The 17,475-nt window shown below is 40.6% G+C and overlaps 1 protein-coding gene across 1 annotated transcript in view; it reads left to right on the forward strand.

Moving 5' to 3' along the window:
* LOC139581120 (platelet-derived growth factor C-like) overlaps nt 1-17,475 on the forward strand; it is a 100,778-nt gene that overhangs the window by 56,370 nt on the left and 26,933 nt on the right. The window lies entirely within an intron of this gene.

Here is a 17,475-nt window from a genome sequence, read left to right on the forward strand (position 1 = left end):
AAAATTGCGTGCGAGCAAGGAGATCTACAATCCTGACTCAGTTACACCAGCTCTGTCAGGAGGAAAGGGCCAAAATACCCCCAACTTATTGTGGGAAGCTTGTGGAAGGCTACCTGAAACCTTTGACCGAAGTAAAATAATTTAAAGGCAATGTTACCAAATACTAATTGAGTGTATGTAAACTTCTGACCCACTGGGAATGTGATGAAAAAAGTAAAAGCTGAAATAAATAATTCTCTCTACTATTATTCTGACATTTCACGTGAACAAAATCGGCCAACAAAACCTATTACGCCGCAATACATTATTCAACACACAATCACAGATGCACATTTCTCCTGTTTTTTGTTGTTGTTTTTTTTCCTTTCTACTCAACTCCTCAAAGTGGTAATGTAATCCCAAGTGAAGTACTGATGATTGCGTTTGAATCATCTGTAATACAAAAAATGTTGTACAAGGTATACGCAAAGTAACTGTTTTGAGGCGCCAAGAGGCATCGTTGTAAGTGGAACACTATGCATTCGCTAATGAGCACAGGCTTATTTAAAAAGTTAAACCACAGCTCAACAAAAGACTTAGTGCCATGAAAAAGTATTTGTCCCCTTTTTTTTTTTTTTTTTTTTTCTATATTTCTGATAATTTGTGACATTAAATGTTATCAGATCTTTAACCAAAACCTAATATTAGAAAAGGAAACTGAGTGATCAAATAACAAATGTATACTTGCATAACTTGTTTATTAAATGAATGAAGTAACACCCAATGCCCCTGTATGGAAAAGTATTTCCCCCCTACACTCAATAACTGGTTGTGCCACCATTTAGCTGCAGTGACCAAACACTTCCTGTAGTTGTTGACCAGTCTCTAACATCACTGTGGAGGAATTTCGGGCCACTCTTCCATGCAGAACTGCTTTAACTCAGCAACCTTTAGCGATGTGGTTTTTGGGGGTATTTGTTCGTTATATTTTTGACTACCTTCACTACATTCTGAAAGAAAATATATTTAACATTTTCCCTGACACCCAAAAGTATTTGTTACATTTTGTGCGCTCAGCAGGACAGGAACATTGTCAAATCCATTGTCATCCAAACTGCCTCTGATCTGGTGGACTAAATAAACACACATGTTTCGTTAGTAAATTATGTCCGTGTGTTAGTGGGCCCCTGGCTATCCGTAAATTTTTATTAAAAAAAAGAAAATGTTGCCGTCGGGTTTTCTTAATATCCTGTAAGGAATTTCAAGTGTTTTACTTTTGATAAAAGTAGATTTAAAATACTTTGACTTTTACTCAAGAATTTTACATGGGTGACTTTCACTTTTACTAATTTTCTATTAACTTCTCTAGGGTATGTGGGACGGTAGCGTCCCACCTCGTCAACAGTCAGTGAAACTGCAGGGTGCCAAATTCAAAACAGAAATCCCATAATTTTAATTCCTCCAACATACTAGTATTTTACACCATTTTAAAGATACACTTGTTGTAAATCCAGCCAGTGTCCGATTTCAAAAAGGTTTTACGATGAAAGCACACCAAACGATTATGTTATGTATGTACCAAGTCACAGAAAAAGACAGCCATTTTTCCAGCCAAAGAGAGCAGTAACAAAAAGCAGAAATAGAGATACAATTAATCACTAACCTTTGATCTTCATCAGATGACACTCATAGGACTTCATGTTACATAATACATGTATGTTTTGTTCGGTAAAGTTCATAATTATATACAAAAATCTGAGTTTAAACGGGACGCTACTGTCTCACTTGGCCAAAAGCCTGAGAAAATGCAGAGCGCCAAATTAAAATTAACTATGAAAAATTACTATAAAATCAAACTTTCATTAAATCACACATGAAAAATACCAAATTAAAGCTACACTGGTTGTGAATCCAGCCAACATGTCAGAATTCAAATAGGCTTTTCGGCGAAAGCGTACGATGCTATTATCTGAGGATAGCACAATAGTAAACCAAAGAGATACGCATATTTCAACCCTGCAGGCGCGACACAACGCAGAAATAAAAATATAATTCATGCCTTACCTTTGACGAGATTCTGTTGTTGGCACTCCAATATGTCCCATAAACATCACAAATGGTCTTTTTAGTTCGATTAATTCCGTCTATATATATATATCCAAAATGTCAATTTATTTGGCGTGTTTGATCCAGAAAAACACTGGTTCCAACTTGCTCAAACGTGACGACAAAATATCTCAAAGGTTACCTGTAAACGTTGCCAAAGAATTTCAAACTACTTTTGTAATACAACTTTAGGTATTTAACGTTAATAATTGATCAAATTGAGGATGGGATGATCTGTGTTCAATACCGGAGGAAAACAATGTGTAGCATGCTTTCTGGTCTCGCGCCTCTAACAAACCTGACACGTTGTGTGACTCTCGTTCAAGGTGGCTGTACTTCTTCATTACACAAAGGAATAACCTCAACCAATTTCTCAGGACTGTTGACATCCAGTGGAAGCCGTAGGAACTGCAAGCAGGTCGCTTAGAAATCTGGTTTCCCAATGAAACTTCATTGAAAAGAGAGTGACCTCAACAACAAACAAATCTGAATGGTTTGTCCTCGGGGTTTCGCCTGCTAAATAAGTTCTGTTATAGTCAGACATGATTCAAACAGTTTTGGAAACTTCAGAGTGTTTTCTATCCACATCTAATAACAATATGCGTATCTTATCTTCTGGGGATGAGTAGCTGGCAGTTGAATTTGAGTATGCTTTTCATCCAAACGTGAAAATGCTGCCCCCTACCCTAGAGAAGTTAAGCTATCTTTACTTTTACTCAAGTATGACAATTTGAGTACTTTTTCCACCCCTGCATGGTGGTGGTATTGTGATGGACAACTTGCCATCATTGAAGTAACCATGAATTCTGCTCTGTATCAGAGCATTCTAAAGTCGCATGTCAGGCCGTCCGTCCGTGAGCTGAAGCGTAGCTGGGTCATGCAGACAATGATCCAAAACACAGAAGCAAATCTACATCAAATGGCTGAAAAGCAACAAATGTAATGTTTTGGAATGACCTAGTCAAAGTCCAGACCTAAATCAGATTGAGATGTTGTGGCAGGCCCTGAAACGAGCAGTTAATGTTCAAAAACCCACACATGTCGCTGAGTTAAAGCAGTTCTGCATGGAAAAGTGAGCTAAAATTCCTCCACAGTGATGTGAGAGACTGATAAAGAACTACAGTAAGCATTTGGTTGCAGTCATTGCAGCTAAAGGTGGCACAACCAGTTTAATGTAAGGCAATTACAGGATGTTGCATAACTTTGTTTATTAAATTAATGAAATGGGTATAAAATATTTATTTGTTCAATCAGGTTCCCTTTATCTACCCCTAACAAAAATATAAACACAACATGTAAAGTGATGTTCCCATGTTTCATCTGCTGAAATAAGATTGCAGAAATGTTAACAAAATGCACAAAACGCGTATTTCTCTCAAATGTTGTACACAAATTTGTTTACATCCCTGTTAATGAGCATTTTCTCCTTTTGCCAAGATAATCCATCCACCTGATAAGTGTGGCATATCAATAAGCTGATTAAACAGCATGATCATTACACAGGTGCATCTTGTGCTGGGGAAAATAAAGTCCACTCTAAAATGTGCTGTTTTGTGTCACGACACAATGCCACAGATTTCTCAAGTTGAGGGAGGGTGCAATTGGCATGCTGACTGAATGTCCACCAGAGCTGTTGCCAGAGAATGTAATGTTAATTTCTCAACCTACAGTGGTTCCCACACTTTTTATAGTCCCGTTTTTGTCACAACCCGGCTTGTGGGAAGTGACAAAGAGCTCTTATAGGACCAGGGCACAAATAATAATATAATAATAATCAATCATTTTTCTCTTTATTTAACCATCTTACATATAAAACCTTATTCACAATTTTAGATGAACAAATAACTCACCACAGGTTAATGAGAATGGTGTGCTTGAAAAGATGCTCATAACTCTGCAATGTTGGGTTGTATTGGAGAGTCTTAGTCTTAAATAATTTACCACATAGTCTGTGCCTGTATTTAGTTTTCCTGCTAGTGAGGGCCGAGAATCCACTCTCACATAGGTACGTAGTTGCAAAGGGGATCAGTGTCTTAACAGCGCAATTTGCCAAGGCAGGATACTCTGAGCGCAGCCCAATCCAGAAACCTGGCAGTGGCTTCTGATTTAAATAAAATTTTCACAGAACCGCTTGTTGCAATTTCTCTTGTTCAGACATCGGTAAGTGGACTGGAGGCAGGGCATGAAAGGGATAACGAATCCAGTTTGTCATCCGTTTCGGGGAAGTAGTTGCGTAATTGCTCAATTCAAATTAGTATCCATAATTTTCTTGAAGCTAGAGGGCAGAACTTTTATATTTGGAAAAAAAAACGTTCCCAAGGAAAACAGACTATTTCTCAGGCTCAGATATTAGAATATGCATATCATTGACAGATTGGGATAGAAAACACTCTAAAGTTTCCAAAACTGTCAAAATATTGTCTGTGAGTATAACAGAACTGATTTTGCAGGCGATAACCTGAGGAACTCCAACCCGGAAGTGCTTAAAAAAAAATTAAAAATTAATCCTTGTTCCATTGCTTGCCCCTCCATTTAAAGGTGTATCAACCAGATTTCTTTTCCAATGGCTTCCTCAGGCTGTGACCAGGCTTTAGACATAGTTTCAGGCTTTTATTTTGAAAAATGAGCGAGATTTATCAAAACGCGTCAGTGGATGACCAGGTGTCCCTTGATTGGTTCCTGCGCAGGAGAGATTTGGCTCGACATTTTCTGTCTCTGTAGAATTAAACAGTTTACCGTCTGGTTGAAATATGATCGATTATGTATGTTAAAAACAACCTGAGGATTGATTATAAAAAAACTTTGACTTGTTTCTACGAACATTACGGATGCTTTTTGGAATTTTCGTCTGCCCTTCAGTACCAGAACGAACTTGTGGTTTTCTGAACATAACGCGCAAACCAAATGGCGATTTTTGGTTATAAAACTAATCTTTATCGAACAAAAATAACATTTATTGTGTAACTGGGAGTCTCGTGAGTACAAACATCCGAAGATTATCAAAGGTAAGCGATTCATTTTATTGCTTTTCTGACTTTTGTGACCAAGCTAATTTAAGGCTAGCTTTTCTAGCAGTGATTGATACACTCACAAACGCTTGGATTGCTTTCGCTGTAAAGCATATTTTCAAAATCTGACACGATAGGTGGATTAACAACAAGCTACGCTGTGTTTTGGTATATTTCGCTTGTGATTCCATGATTATAAATATTTGTAGTATTATTTTTGAGTTTGGCGCGCTGCCAATTCAGCGGTTGTTTACGAAAATGATCCTGTAAAAGGGATCTGTGTGGCAAGAAGTTAACATGAATTTCTTTTAACTAGGGAAATTGTGTCACTTCTCTTGCGTTCTGTGCAACAGAGTCAGGGAATATGCAGCAGTTCGGGTCGCCTGGCTCGTTGCGAACTGTGTGAAGATAATTTCTTCCTAACAAAGACAGCCAACTTCGCCAAACGGTAGATCATTTAACAAAAGCGCTTTTACAAAAAAAAGCACAATCGTTGCACGAATGTACCTAACCATAAACATCAATGCCTTAAAATCAATACACAGAAGTATATTTTTTTAAACCTGCATATTTAGTTAAAAGAAATCCATGTTAGCAGGCAATATTAACTAGGGAAATTGTGTCACTTCTCTTGCGTTCATTGCACGCAGAGTCAGGGTATATGCAACAGTTGGGCCGCCTGGCTCGTTGCGAACTAATTTGCCAGAATTTTACGTAATTATGTCAAAACATTGAAGGTTGTGCAATGTAACAGCAATATTTAGACTTTTAGATAAAATACCGTTAGATAAAATACGTAACGGTTCCGTATTTCACTGAAAGAATAAACGTTTTGTTTTCGAAATATTAGTTCCCGGATTTGACCATATTAATGACGTAACGCTGGTATTTCTGTGTATTATTATATTATAATTAAGTCTATGATTTGATAGAGCAGTCTGACTGAGTGGTGGTAGGCAGCAGCAGGCTCGTAAGCATTCATTCAAACAGCACTTTCCTGCGTTTGCCAGCAGCTCTTCGCAATGCTTCAAGCATTGTGCTGTTTATGACCTCAAGTCTATCAACTCCTGAGATTAGGCTGGCAATACTAAAGTACCTATTAGAACATCCAATAGTCAAAGGTATATGAAATACAAACGGTATAGTCCTAATAATAATTACTACCTAAAACTTCTTCTTACCTGGGAATATTGAAGACTCATGTTAAAAGAAACCACCAGCTTTCATATGTTCTCATGTTCTGAGCAAGGAACTTCTTGCCACTAGGGGGGTGCCATTTCGACATAGTCCAAATTCGTCTCCAAATTAAACTGCCTCGTACTCAATTCTTGCTCGTACAATATGCATATTATTATTACTATTGGATAGAAAACACTCTCTAGTTTCTAAAACCGTTTGAATTATGTCTGTGGGTGAAACAGAACTCGACTTAGAGCAATTTTCCTATGTGTATGTCAGAATTCAGAATTGTACTGGCTGCTCTGAGACCTGTGTATTAATTTGCCTGTCCTCTATTGGTTGAGATGCACTGCATACGCCTTCCCCTGGGTGTCAGCGAATAGGGAGACTTGAAATGGAGTCTCTGTGTAATTCCCAAAGTTTATAAATTGATTGGAATCACGGTGGCCATTCTTTGGGATCTGCGCTCGGGCGCGAAGAGGCGCTTTGCATATCGTTGTGGAAGCTCTGGTTTTAGCTCCTTAGATAATTCCGGTCATGTTTTTATTCGATATAATCTTTAAAGACATCATAATCTTGTTATTTTGAACCAAATTATTTCAGTTTATATCAGTTTATTGCGATTTTCTGGCATTTCTTTGTGACGCACTTTCAAGAGTTGGACACTTTCCCTGTACATGCCGAACGTTAGTGGCCATTTCGACAGGACAAGAGGACATCTTTCGACCAAAAGACGATTAGACCGGAGAAAGGACACATTGCCCAAGATTCTGATGGAAGCTCAGCTAATAGTAAGAACTATTTATGCTGATAAATCGTTGTTCTGTTGAAAAATGGTAAACGCATAAGCTGCCATTTTTTGGGGGGTAGCTTCGCTTTGGCGCAACTTGTATTGCGCAGTAAGGTTAATTTTAAAAATGTAATTCAGCGATTGCATTAAGAACTAATTTGTCTTTCAAATGCTGTCCACGCTGTATTTTTTAGTCAAGTTTATGATTATTTAATGATTAGACTAAGTCACTCTCCAAGATGGCGCCCGACATTTTCTGCCCAGTTTAGCTACTTTTCTCATTGTATAACCACGATTTGTGATGCTAAATATGCACATTTTCGAACAAACTCTATATGCATTGTGTAATATGATGTTACAGGACTGTCATCTGAAGAATTCTGAGAAGGTTAGTGAAAAAATTAATATATTTTGGTGGCGATAACGTTATCACCCCTTTTGCATTGATTCAATGCTGGGGTGATGTTAGCTCATGTGGTATGCTAATATAACGATATATTGTGTTTTCGCTGTAAAACACTTAGAAAATCTGAAATATTGTCTGGATTCACAAGATCTGTGTCTTTCGATTGCTGTAGGCTGTGTATTTTTCTGAAATGTTTTAGGATGAGTATTTTGGTAATTGACGTCGGTCTCTGTAATTATTCCGGCTGCTTCCAACGCTATTTCAGATTGCAGCTGCAATGTATGTACAACTGTGATTTATACCTGAAAAATGCACATTTTTCTAAAAAAAAATATCCTATACCATAAATATGTTATCAGACTGTCATCTTATGAAGTTGTTTCTTGGTTAGTGGCTATATACAGTGAGGGAAAAAAGTATTTGATCCCCTGCTGATTTTGTACGTTTGCCCACTGACAAAGAAATGATCAGTCTATAATTTTAATGGTAGGTTTATTTGAACAGTGAGAGACAGAATATCAACAAAAAAATCCAGAAAAACGCATGTCAAAAATGTTATGAATTGATTTGCATTTTAATGAGGGAAATAAGTATTTGACCCCTCTGCAAAACATGACTTAGTACTTGGTGGCAAAACCCTTGTTGGCAATCACAGAGGTCAGACGTTTCTTGTAGTTGGCCACCAGGTTTGCACACATCTCAGGAGGGATTTTGTCCCACTCCTCTTTGCAGATCTTCTTCAAGTCATTAAGGTTTCGAGGCTGACGTTTGGCAACTCGAACCTTCAGCTCCCTCCACAGATTTTCTATGGGATTAAGGTCTGGAGACTGGCTAGGCCACTCCAGGACCTTAATGTGCTTCTTCTTGAGCCACTCCTTTGTTGCCTTGGCCGTGTGTTTTGGGTCATTGTCATGCTGGAATACCCATCCACGACCCATTTTCAATACCCTGGCTGAGGGAAGGAGGTTTTCACCCAAGATTTGACGGTACATGGCCCCGTCCATCGTCCCTTTGATGCGGTGAAGTTGTCCTGTCCCTTTAGCAGAAAAACACCACCAAAGCATAATGTTTCCACCTCCATGTTTGACGGTGGGGATGGTTTCTTGGGGTCATAGGCAGCATTCCTCCTCCTCCAAACACGGCAAGTTGGGTTGATGCCAAAGAACTCCATTTTGGTCTCATCTGACCACAACACGTTCACCCAGTTGTCCTCTGAATCATTCAGATGTTCATTGGCAAACTTCAGACGGGCATGTATATGTGCTTTCTTGAGCAGGGGGACCTTGCGGGCGCTGCAGGATTTCAGTCCTTCACGGCATAGTGTGTTACCAATTGTTTTCTTGATGACTATGGTCCCAGCTGCCTTGAGATCATTGACAAGATCCTCCTGTGTAGTTCTGGGCTGATTCCTCACCGTTCTCATGATCATTGCAACTCCACGAGGTGAGATCTTGCATGGAGCCCCAGGCTGAGGGAGATTGACAGTTCTTTTGTGTTTCTTCCATTTGCGAATAATCACAGAAACTGTTGTCACCTTCTCACCAAGCTGCTTGGCGATGGTCTTGTAGCCCATTCCAGCCTTGTGTAGGTCTACAATCTTGTCCCTGACATCCTTGGAGAGCTCTTTGGTCTTGGCCATGGTGGAGAGTTTGGAATCTGATTGATTGATTGCTTCTGTGGACAGGTATCTTTTATACAGGTAAGAAACTGAGATTAGGAGCACTCCCTTTAAGAGTGTGCTCCTAATCTCCGTTCGTTACCTGTATGAAAGACACCTGGGAGCCAGAAATCTTTTTGATTGAGAAGGGGTCAAATACTTATTTCCCTCATTAAAATGCAAATCAATTTATAACATTTTTGACATGCATTTTTCTGGTAATTTTTGTTGTTATTCTGTCTCTCACTGTTCAAATAAACCTACCATTAAAATTATAGACTGATAATTACTTTGTCAGTGGGCAAACGTACAAAATCAGCAGGGGATCAAATACTTTTCCCCCTCACTGTATATCTTTATTTAGTCGAATTAGTGATAGCTACTGATGCAGGAAAAAAAATGGTGGACAAAAAAAAGTTGTGTCTTTTGCTATGGTGGTTAGCTAATAAAAATACATATTTTGTCTTCCCTGTAAAACATTAAAAAAATCGGAAATGATGGCTGGATTCACAAGATCTGTATCTTTCATTTGGTGTCTTGGACTTGTGATTTCATGAACATTTGATTATATGATATCCCTGTGGCTTTAGGCTAGGCTATGCTAGTCAGCTTTTTTGATGGGGGGGATCCCGGATCCGGGTTTGTGACTCTATAAAGGTTAAACGTAAAAATTTTTACATGGCACATATTGCACTTTTACTTTCTCCACCAACACTGTATTTGCATTTTTTAAACCAAATTGAACATGTTTCATTATTTATTTGAGACTAAATTGATTTTGATGTATTATATTACGTTAAAATAAGTGTTCATTGTTCATTCAGTATTGTTATAATTGTCATTATTACACATATATAATAAATCGGACGATTTAATCGGTATTGGCTTTTTTTGGTCCAATAATCGGTATCGGCGTTGAAAAAATCATAGTCGGTTGACCTCTATTTCTATCCAATGGTACCAATTATATGCATATCCTGGCTTCAGGGCCTGAGTAACAGGCAGTTTACTTTGAGCATGTCAGTCAGACAGGAAGTGGAGAAAAATAGACCCTAGCCTGAAGAAGTTTTAATGCAGACAGAGAAGAGCTTCAACTTCTTAATCATGGCCTCAATTTTGTCCTGCACATTAATATAGTTGTGGAGAGTACCTGTAATCCAGTCATGTGAGAAACTCGTCATCATGCAAGCGGTCAGACAAGTGAAAATGATGGTCAATAAAATAACTTTAAGCTCGTCTCTCAATTTTTAAAAAACATGTCAATACTATGCCCCTTGGTAACGCTTTTACAACATACAGAAGTGCGCTGGTTATATGGTCGCTGCCCATATCATTGCATAGTGCAGAAAATACACGAGAGTTCAGGGGCCTTACTTTTACAAAGTTAACAATTTTCACTGTAGTGTCCAATGTCTTTTCAAGCTGTCAGGCATTGCCTGGGCAGCAAGAGCCTCTCTCGGTGGATGCTGCAGTGTACCCAAGTGGCGTCGGGAGCAACTGCTTGCACGCGCGTTACCACTCCACTATGTCTCCCTGTTATGGCATTTGCGCCATCAGTACAGATACCAACACATCTTGACCACTAAAGTCCATTTGATATCACAAAGCTGTCCAGTACTTCAAAAATATCCTCTCCTGATGTCCGGGTTTCCAGTGGTTTGCAGAAGAGGATGTCTTCCTTAATTGACCCCCCCCCCCCCCCCCCCATAAACGGAACGGACATATTCCAGGATCTGTGCCAGGCCCGCCACGTCCGACTCATCCAGCTGTAACGCATACAATTCACTGGCTTGTATGCGAAGCAGTAATTGTTTCAAACCATCTCCTGTCATGTCACTTATGCATAGTGAAACAGTGTTATTTGATGAAGGCATTGTTTAAATAGTTTTTTTTGGCCTTTTCCCCCAGCATTGTCCCACCCATATCCGCGGCAGCAGGAAGAATTAGAAGTATGGGGCTTGCCTGTCCTAGCTACTCAGTAGCTCACCATATCAGACACTTCTAGACCCTTCTTATTAATGGTATCTGTTGCTTTTATACATGTCTTACTACTCGAAAGGCGTGTTAATTCTCGCTCAAAAAGCTCCCGTGGCTTATTTTTGCAAGTTGGCATGTTTTCTTTCTAAATGACTGCGCAAGAGTGAGTTGTGAGAGTACTTTCGCACATATAACACACTGTGGCTGAGGAAAGGCACTACTCCCAATATAAGTGAACCCCAAATTAATGTAGTTCTCATCAGATATGCGTCTCTTAAATGGTCCAACGTCCCTGTCTGTTCGGTGCTTTCCCGGATAAGGGGGCAGTAGCTCTTCGGCTGCATCAGATTCACAACTGTCAGTGTCCATGCTAGCTGGGCTAACAACAAATGTAGAATTACTGATGCTAGCATTGGATGTGCTCGTGGAAGCAGAACAACTTGTGTCGTTGACAGGTGCAGTTGTAGTACTGCTGGTAGTAGCAGTACTACCAGTAAAGCTGTTATGTGTCTATGGATGCGGACCTTACTTTTTTTTACCATTTAATACATTTTTGAGCAAACGGAATAGCAGAAGCTTTGTTTAGCTACATACGGCCGTTAGTGGATTTCCCGCGAGAGAGTAACGGTTAATGTGATTGGATGTTAATTATTTGATGAGGCTACCTGAATATGACATTGTGTTGTTATTTCGCTGAACACTAGATGATCAAAAATAAAATTCAACATTTGAAACGAGGCTACTCAGGCAAGGAACAAAAACTCACCCAAATGTATAGCCCTGTTGGAAAATAGAAATGGACTGTTTGAAAATGTGAAGGAAAAAATGTGAATCGCATTTTTATTTGGCGTACCCCTGTTTGGGAATACCTGCTCTACTATAAGCCGTTAGAGAATTTGGCAGTACGTCCAACCTGCCTCACAACCGCAGACCATGTTTATGGCATTCTGTGGGTGAGGGGTATGCTGATGTCAACGTTGTGAACAGAGTGCCCGGTGGTGGCAGTGGGGTTATGGTATGGGTAGGTATAAGCTACGGACAACGAAAACAATGTAATTTTAGCGATGGCAATTTGAATGCACAGGGATACCGTGACGAGATTCAGTGACCCATTGTCATGCCATTTATCCCCTGTAATCACCTCAATTTTCAGCATGATAATGCACGGCCCAATGTCGCCAGAATCTGTACACAATTCCTGGAAGCTGAAAATGTCCCAGTTCTTCCATGACCTGCATACTCACCAGACATGTCACCCATTGAGCATGTTTGGGATGCTCTGGATCGGAGTGTACGACAGCGTATTCCGGTTCCCACCAATATTGAACAACTTCGCATAGCCATTGAAGAGGAGTGGGACAACATTCCACAGGCCACAATCAACAGCCTGATCAGCTCTTTTGTTCAGTATATTATTAGGTTTTGATTGAAGATCTGATAACAATCCATGTCAAATATATTCAAAAATAGAGATAATCAGAAAGGGGGCAAATACTTTTTCACTGCACTGTATGTGATTACAGCATTTAGCATTAGCCTAATAGGCTTGTCTGCGTCAGGCCCATTATCGCTAACCGAAGGCGACTGCTGCTAATGCCACTCCTCCCCAACCCACCTCAGGTTGATCGCTGAACGATTACACAGGAAATGCTCAGCTCTTTTCTTAATTCAATATCGACACTAAATTGTGGAGCCACCCATTGCTCCCCGCGGAGACACTGTGAGCATTAGGCCCCACCGTTCGAAACCGTTCAGTGATAGCATAGCTCCTTCTCCTCAGAGAGAGGGAACTGGATGGATGGGCGGGAGGGGAGGAAAGTGAAAACAAGAGGGGGCCGTGTAGGGCAGATGCAGCTCAGTGGGGTTGTATTAGGGCTCGAGAGGGACAAAGCTGACTTCACAATAATCAAGATGGCGCCGGAGGGAATGGCTGCTGTCTTATCGGCTCATAACCAACCATGCTATATTGTTTTTTTTGCGTTGTTCGTAACTTGTTTGTACAAAATATATATATTTTTTTAAATATAATTTATTATAAAAAATTGAGGGGTGGATCAGCTTTGATATTGCATATATATATATATATTATAATTTTATTTTTTATTTTTTTAATATACCTTTATTATTCTTGAATATACCTTTATTATTCCTTTATTAGTTTCCCCCCGATTGGAGGAAACTAATAAACAATAACACTTAGGCTTCTACCCTCAGTTCATCTGTATTATACACATTTTACAGACACAATCTATTTTACAATAGTTATATTTTGTTTGTTTTTAGTCCTTCCTCTATTTCTGATGTCCATCCATTCTATTTGTAACTGCTATTTCACAACATTTCTGAGCCTATATACATTTTACACACCCCGTATGCTTTACATTGGTTATTTTGTTGTTATTAGTCCCACCCTTCAGCTCCATTCAACCCCTCCCATTTATCTCTTAACACCATCCATTTTGGATTTCTATTTGCCATATATTTTTCAACTGTGCTGTCATGCTTCACAAAAGTACTGAACCTTTCTATTCTCATAGCTTCTACAGATTGAAAATTAAAGATAACATTTTTTGCTAAAATAATTATATTATTGATTGACTATGACTTCAAATCACTCAGTATTGCTATCTGCAGCGTTAGTTCTAGGTAAATGTTGCTGCTACTGAAAAGAGCTTCTGGACATCAGAACTGCGATTACTCCCCTCAGATTAGACAGTTTTTCTTCAATGAGTCGGTACGGGGGGGATATACTACAGACACCCGACCAGTCCCAGATCCCCATCATTCGCTGGAGAAGGAAACCGAGATTTTGCTGAAAAAGATCAGGGTGCCTTGTGAGGATCAGGTGACGAGTAGCTAATCTGCCTTTGCCTTCCGTCCTGCTAGCTAACGTTAAATCGCTGGAAAATTGAACGTACACATATCCTACCAATGAGACATTAAAAACTGTAATATCTTATGTTTCACCGAGTTGTTGCTGAACGACAACATTAAGAAAATATAGCTGGCGGGTTGTACACTCTATCGACAGGATAGAACAGCAACTTCTGGTAAGACACGGTGCGGGGGCCTATGCATATATGTAAACAACAGCTGGTGCACAATATCTAAGGAAGTCGCAAGGTTTTTCTCGCCTGAGGTACAGTATCTCATATGCTGTAGACCACACTATCAACCTAGAGAGTTTATCTGTATTTTTTGTAGCTGTCTACATACCACCACAGACCAATGCTGGCACTCAATGAGCTGTATACCGCCATAAGCAAACAGGAAAACGCTCATCCAGAGGCGGCGCTCCTAGTGGCTGTGGATTTTAATGCAGTGAGTTTTACCCTAATTTCTATCAGCATGTTAAATGTGCAACCAGAGGGGAAAAAATTCTAGACCACCTTTACTCCACACACAGAGACACGTACAAAGCTCTCCCTCACCCTCCATTTTGCAAATGCTTACAAGCAAAATGATAGCAGGAAGCACCAGATGAAGCAGATGCTAAACTACAGGAATGTTTTGCTAGCACAGACTGGAATATGTTCCGGGATTCTTCTGATGGCATTGAGGAGTACACCACATCAGACACTGGCTTTATCAATAAGAGCATCGAGGACGTCGTCCCCTCATTGACTGTACGTACATACCCCAACCAGAAGCCATGGATTACAGGCAACATTCGCTCTGAACTAAAGGGTAGGGCTGCCGCTTTCAAGGAGCGAGACTCTAACCCGGAAGCTAATAAGAAATGCCGCTATGCCCTCCGACGAACCATCAAACAGGCGAAGCGGCAATCCAGGACTAAGATCGAATCGTACTACACCGGCTCCAACACTCGGATGTGGCAGGGCTTGCAAACTATTACACACTACAAATGGAAGCACAGCCGAGAGCTGCCCAGTGACACGAGGCTACCAGACGAGCTAAATAACTTCTATGCTCACATCGAGGCAAGTAACATTGAAACATGCATGAGACCACCAGCTGTTCCGGATGACTGTGATCACGCTCTCCGCAGCCGATGTAAGACCTTTAAACAGGTCAACATTTACAAGGCCGCAGGTCCAGACAGATTTCCAGGACGTGTACTGCGAGCATGGGTTGACCAACTGGCAAGTGTCTTCACTGACATTTTCAACCTGTCCCTGAGTCTGTAATACCAACGTGTTTCAAGCAGACCACCATAGTCCCTGTGCCGAAGAACACTATGGTAACCTGCCTACATGACTACCGACCCGTAGCACTCACGTCTGAAGGCATGAAATGCTTTTAAAGGTTTATCATGGCTGATCATGGCTCACATCAACACTATTATCCCAGAAACCCTAGACCCACTCCAATTTGTATAATGCACCAACAGATCCACAGATGATACAATCTCTATTGCACTCCACACTGCCCTTTCACACCTGGACAAAAGGAACACCTATGTGAGAATGCTGTTCATTGACTACAGCTCAGCGTTCAACACCATAGTGCCCTCAAAGCTCATCACTAAGCTAAGGTCCCTGGGATTAAACACCTCCCTTTGCAACTGGATCCTGGACTTCCTGACGGGCCGCCCCCAGTTGGTAAGGGTAGGTAGCAACACATCCGCCACGCTGATCCTCAACACAGGGGCCCCTCAGGGGTGAGTGCTCAGTCCCCTCCTGTACTCTCTGTTCACTCATCACTGCAATGCCAGGCACGACTCCAACACCATCAAGTTTGCTGATGACACAACAGTGGTAGGTCTGATTACCGACAACGATGAGACAGCCTATAGGGAGGGGGTCAGAGACCTGTCCATGTGGTGCAAGGACAACAACCTCTCCCTCAGCGTGATCAAGACAAAGGAGATGAATGTGGACTAAAGTAAAAGACAGACCGACCACGCCCCCATTCTCATCAATGGGGCTGTAGTGGAGCAGGTTGAGAGCTTCAAGTTCCAACAAACTAACATGGTCCAAGAACACCAAGACAGTTGTGAAGAGTGCACTACACAACCTATTCCCCCTCAGGAGACTGAAAAGTTTTGGCATGGGTCCTCAGATCTTCAAAAGGTTCTACAGCTGCACCATGGGCGAGCATGTTGACGGATTGCATCACTGCCTGGTATGGCAACTGCTCGCACCCCCTCCCTTCTACGCTGCTGCTAATCTGTTATTATCTATGCATAGTCACCTTAATAACTCTACCTACATGTACATATTACCTCGACACCAGTGCCCCTGCACATTGACTCTGTACCGATACCCCCTGTATATAGCCCCGCTATTTTATTTACTGCTGCTCTTTTAATTATTTGCTATTCTTATCTCTTACCCCCCCCCCCCCCCAAAAAAAAGAGTATTTTCTTCACTGCATTGTTTAAGGGCCTGTAAGTCAGCATTTCACTGTAAGGTCTACTACACCTGTTGTATTCGGCGCATGTGACAAATAAGATTTGATTTGAAGCAGTCACAGGCAATTTATGAAATAGGATTGTGCTACATGGCTAAGGAAACACCCAGCTTCAGTGAAGGAACCATAAAACCCCTTTAGATCGACACAGCTATTCCCAGTTTTGTGTGTAACGTACAGTACCAGTCAAAAGTTTGGACACACCTACTCATTCACGGGTTTTTCTTTTTTTTTCTTCTTTTTTTTTATCTACATTGTAGAATAATTGTCAAGACATAAACTATGAAATAACACATATGGAAACATTTAGATTCTTAATAGCCACCCTTTGCCTTGACAGCTTTGCACACGCTTGGCATTCTCTCAACCAGCTTCATGAGGTAGTCACCTGGAATGCATTTCAATTAACAGGTGTGTCTTGTTAAAAGTGAATTTGTGGAATTTCTTACCTTCCTAATGCGTTTGAGCCAATCAGTTGTGTTGTGACAAGGTAGGGGTGATATACAGAAGATAGCCCTGTTTGGTAAAAGACCAAGTCCATATTATGCCAAGAACAGCTCAAATAAGCAAAGAGAAATGACAGCACATCATTACTTTAAGACATTAAGGTCAGTCAATCCGGAAAATTTCAAGAACTTTGTAAGTTTCTTCAACCATCAAGCACTATGATGAAACTGGCTCTCATGAGGACAGCCACAGGAAAGGAAGACCCAGAGTTACCTCTGCTGCAGAGGATAAGTTCATTAGAGTTAACTGCACCTCATATTGCAGCCCAAATAAATGCTTCACAGAGTTCAAGTAACAGACACATCTCAACATCAACTGTTCAGAGGAGGCTGCGTGAATCAGAACTTCAAGGTCGATTTGCTGCAAAGAAACCACTACTAAACGACACCAATAAGAACACGAGCAATGGACATTAGTCCGGTGTGTTCTTTGGTCTGGAGTCCAAATTTGAGATTTTTGGTTCCAACCGCTGTGTCTTTGTGAGACGCAGAGT

This window comes from Salvelinus alpinus, chromosome 7 (assembly GCF_045679555.1).
Source record: "Salvelinus alpinus chromosome 7, SLU_Salpinus.1, whole genome shotgun sequence".
NCBI lineage: Eukaryota > Metazoa > Chordata > Actinopteri > Salmoniformes > Salmonidae > Salvelinus > Salvelinus alpinus.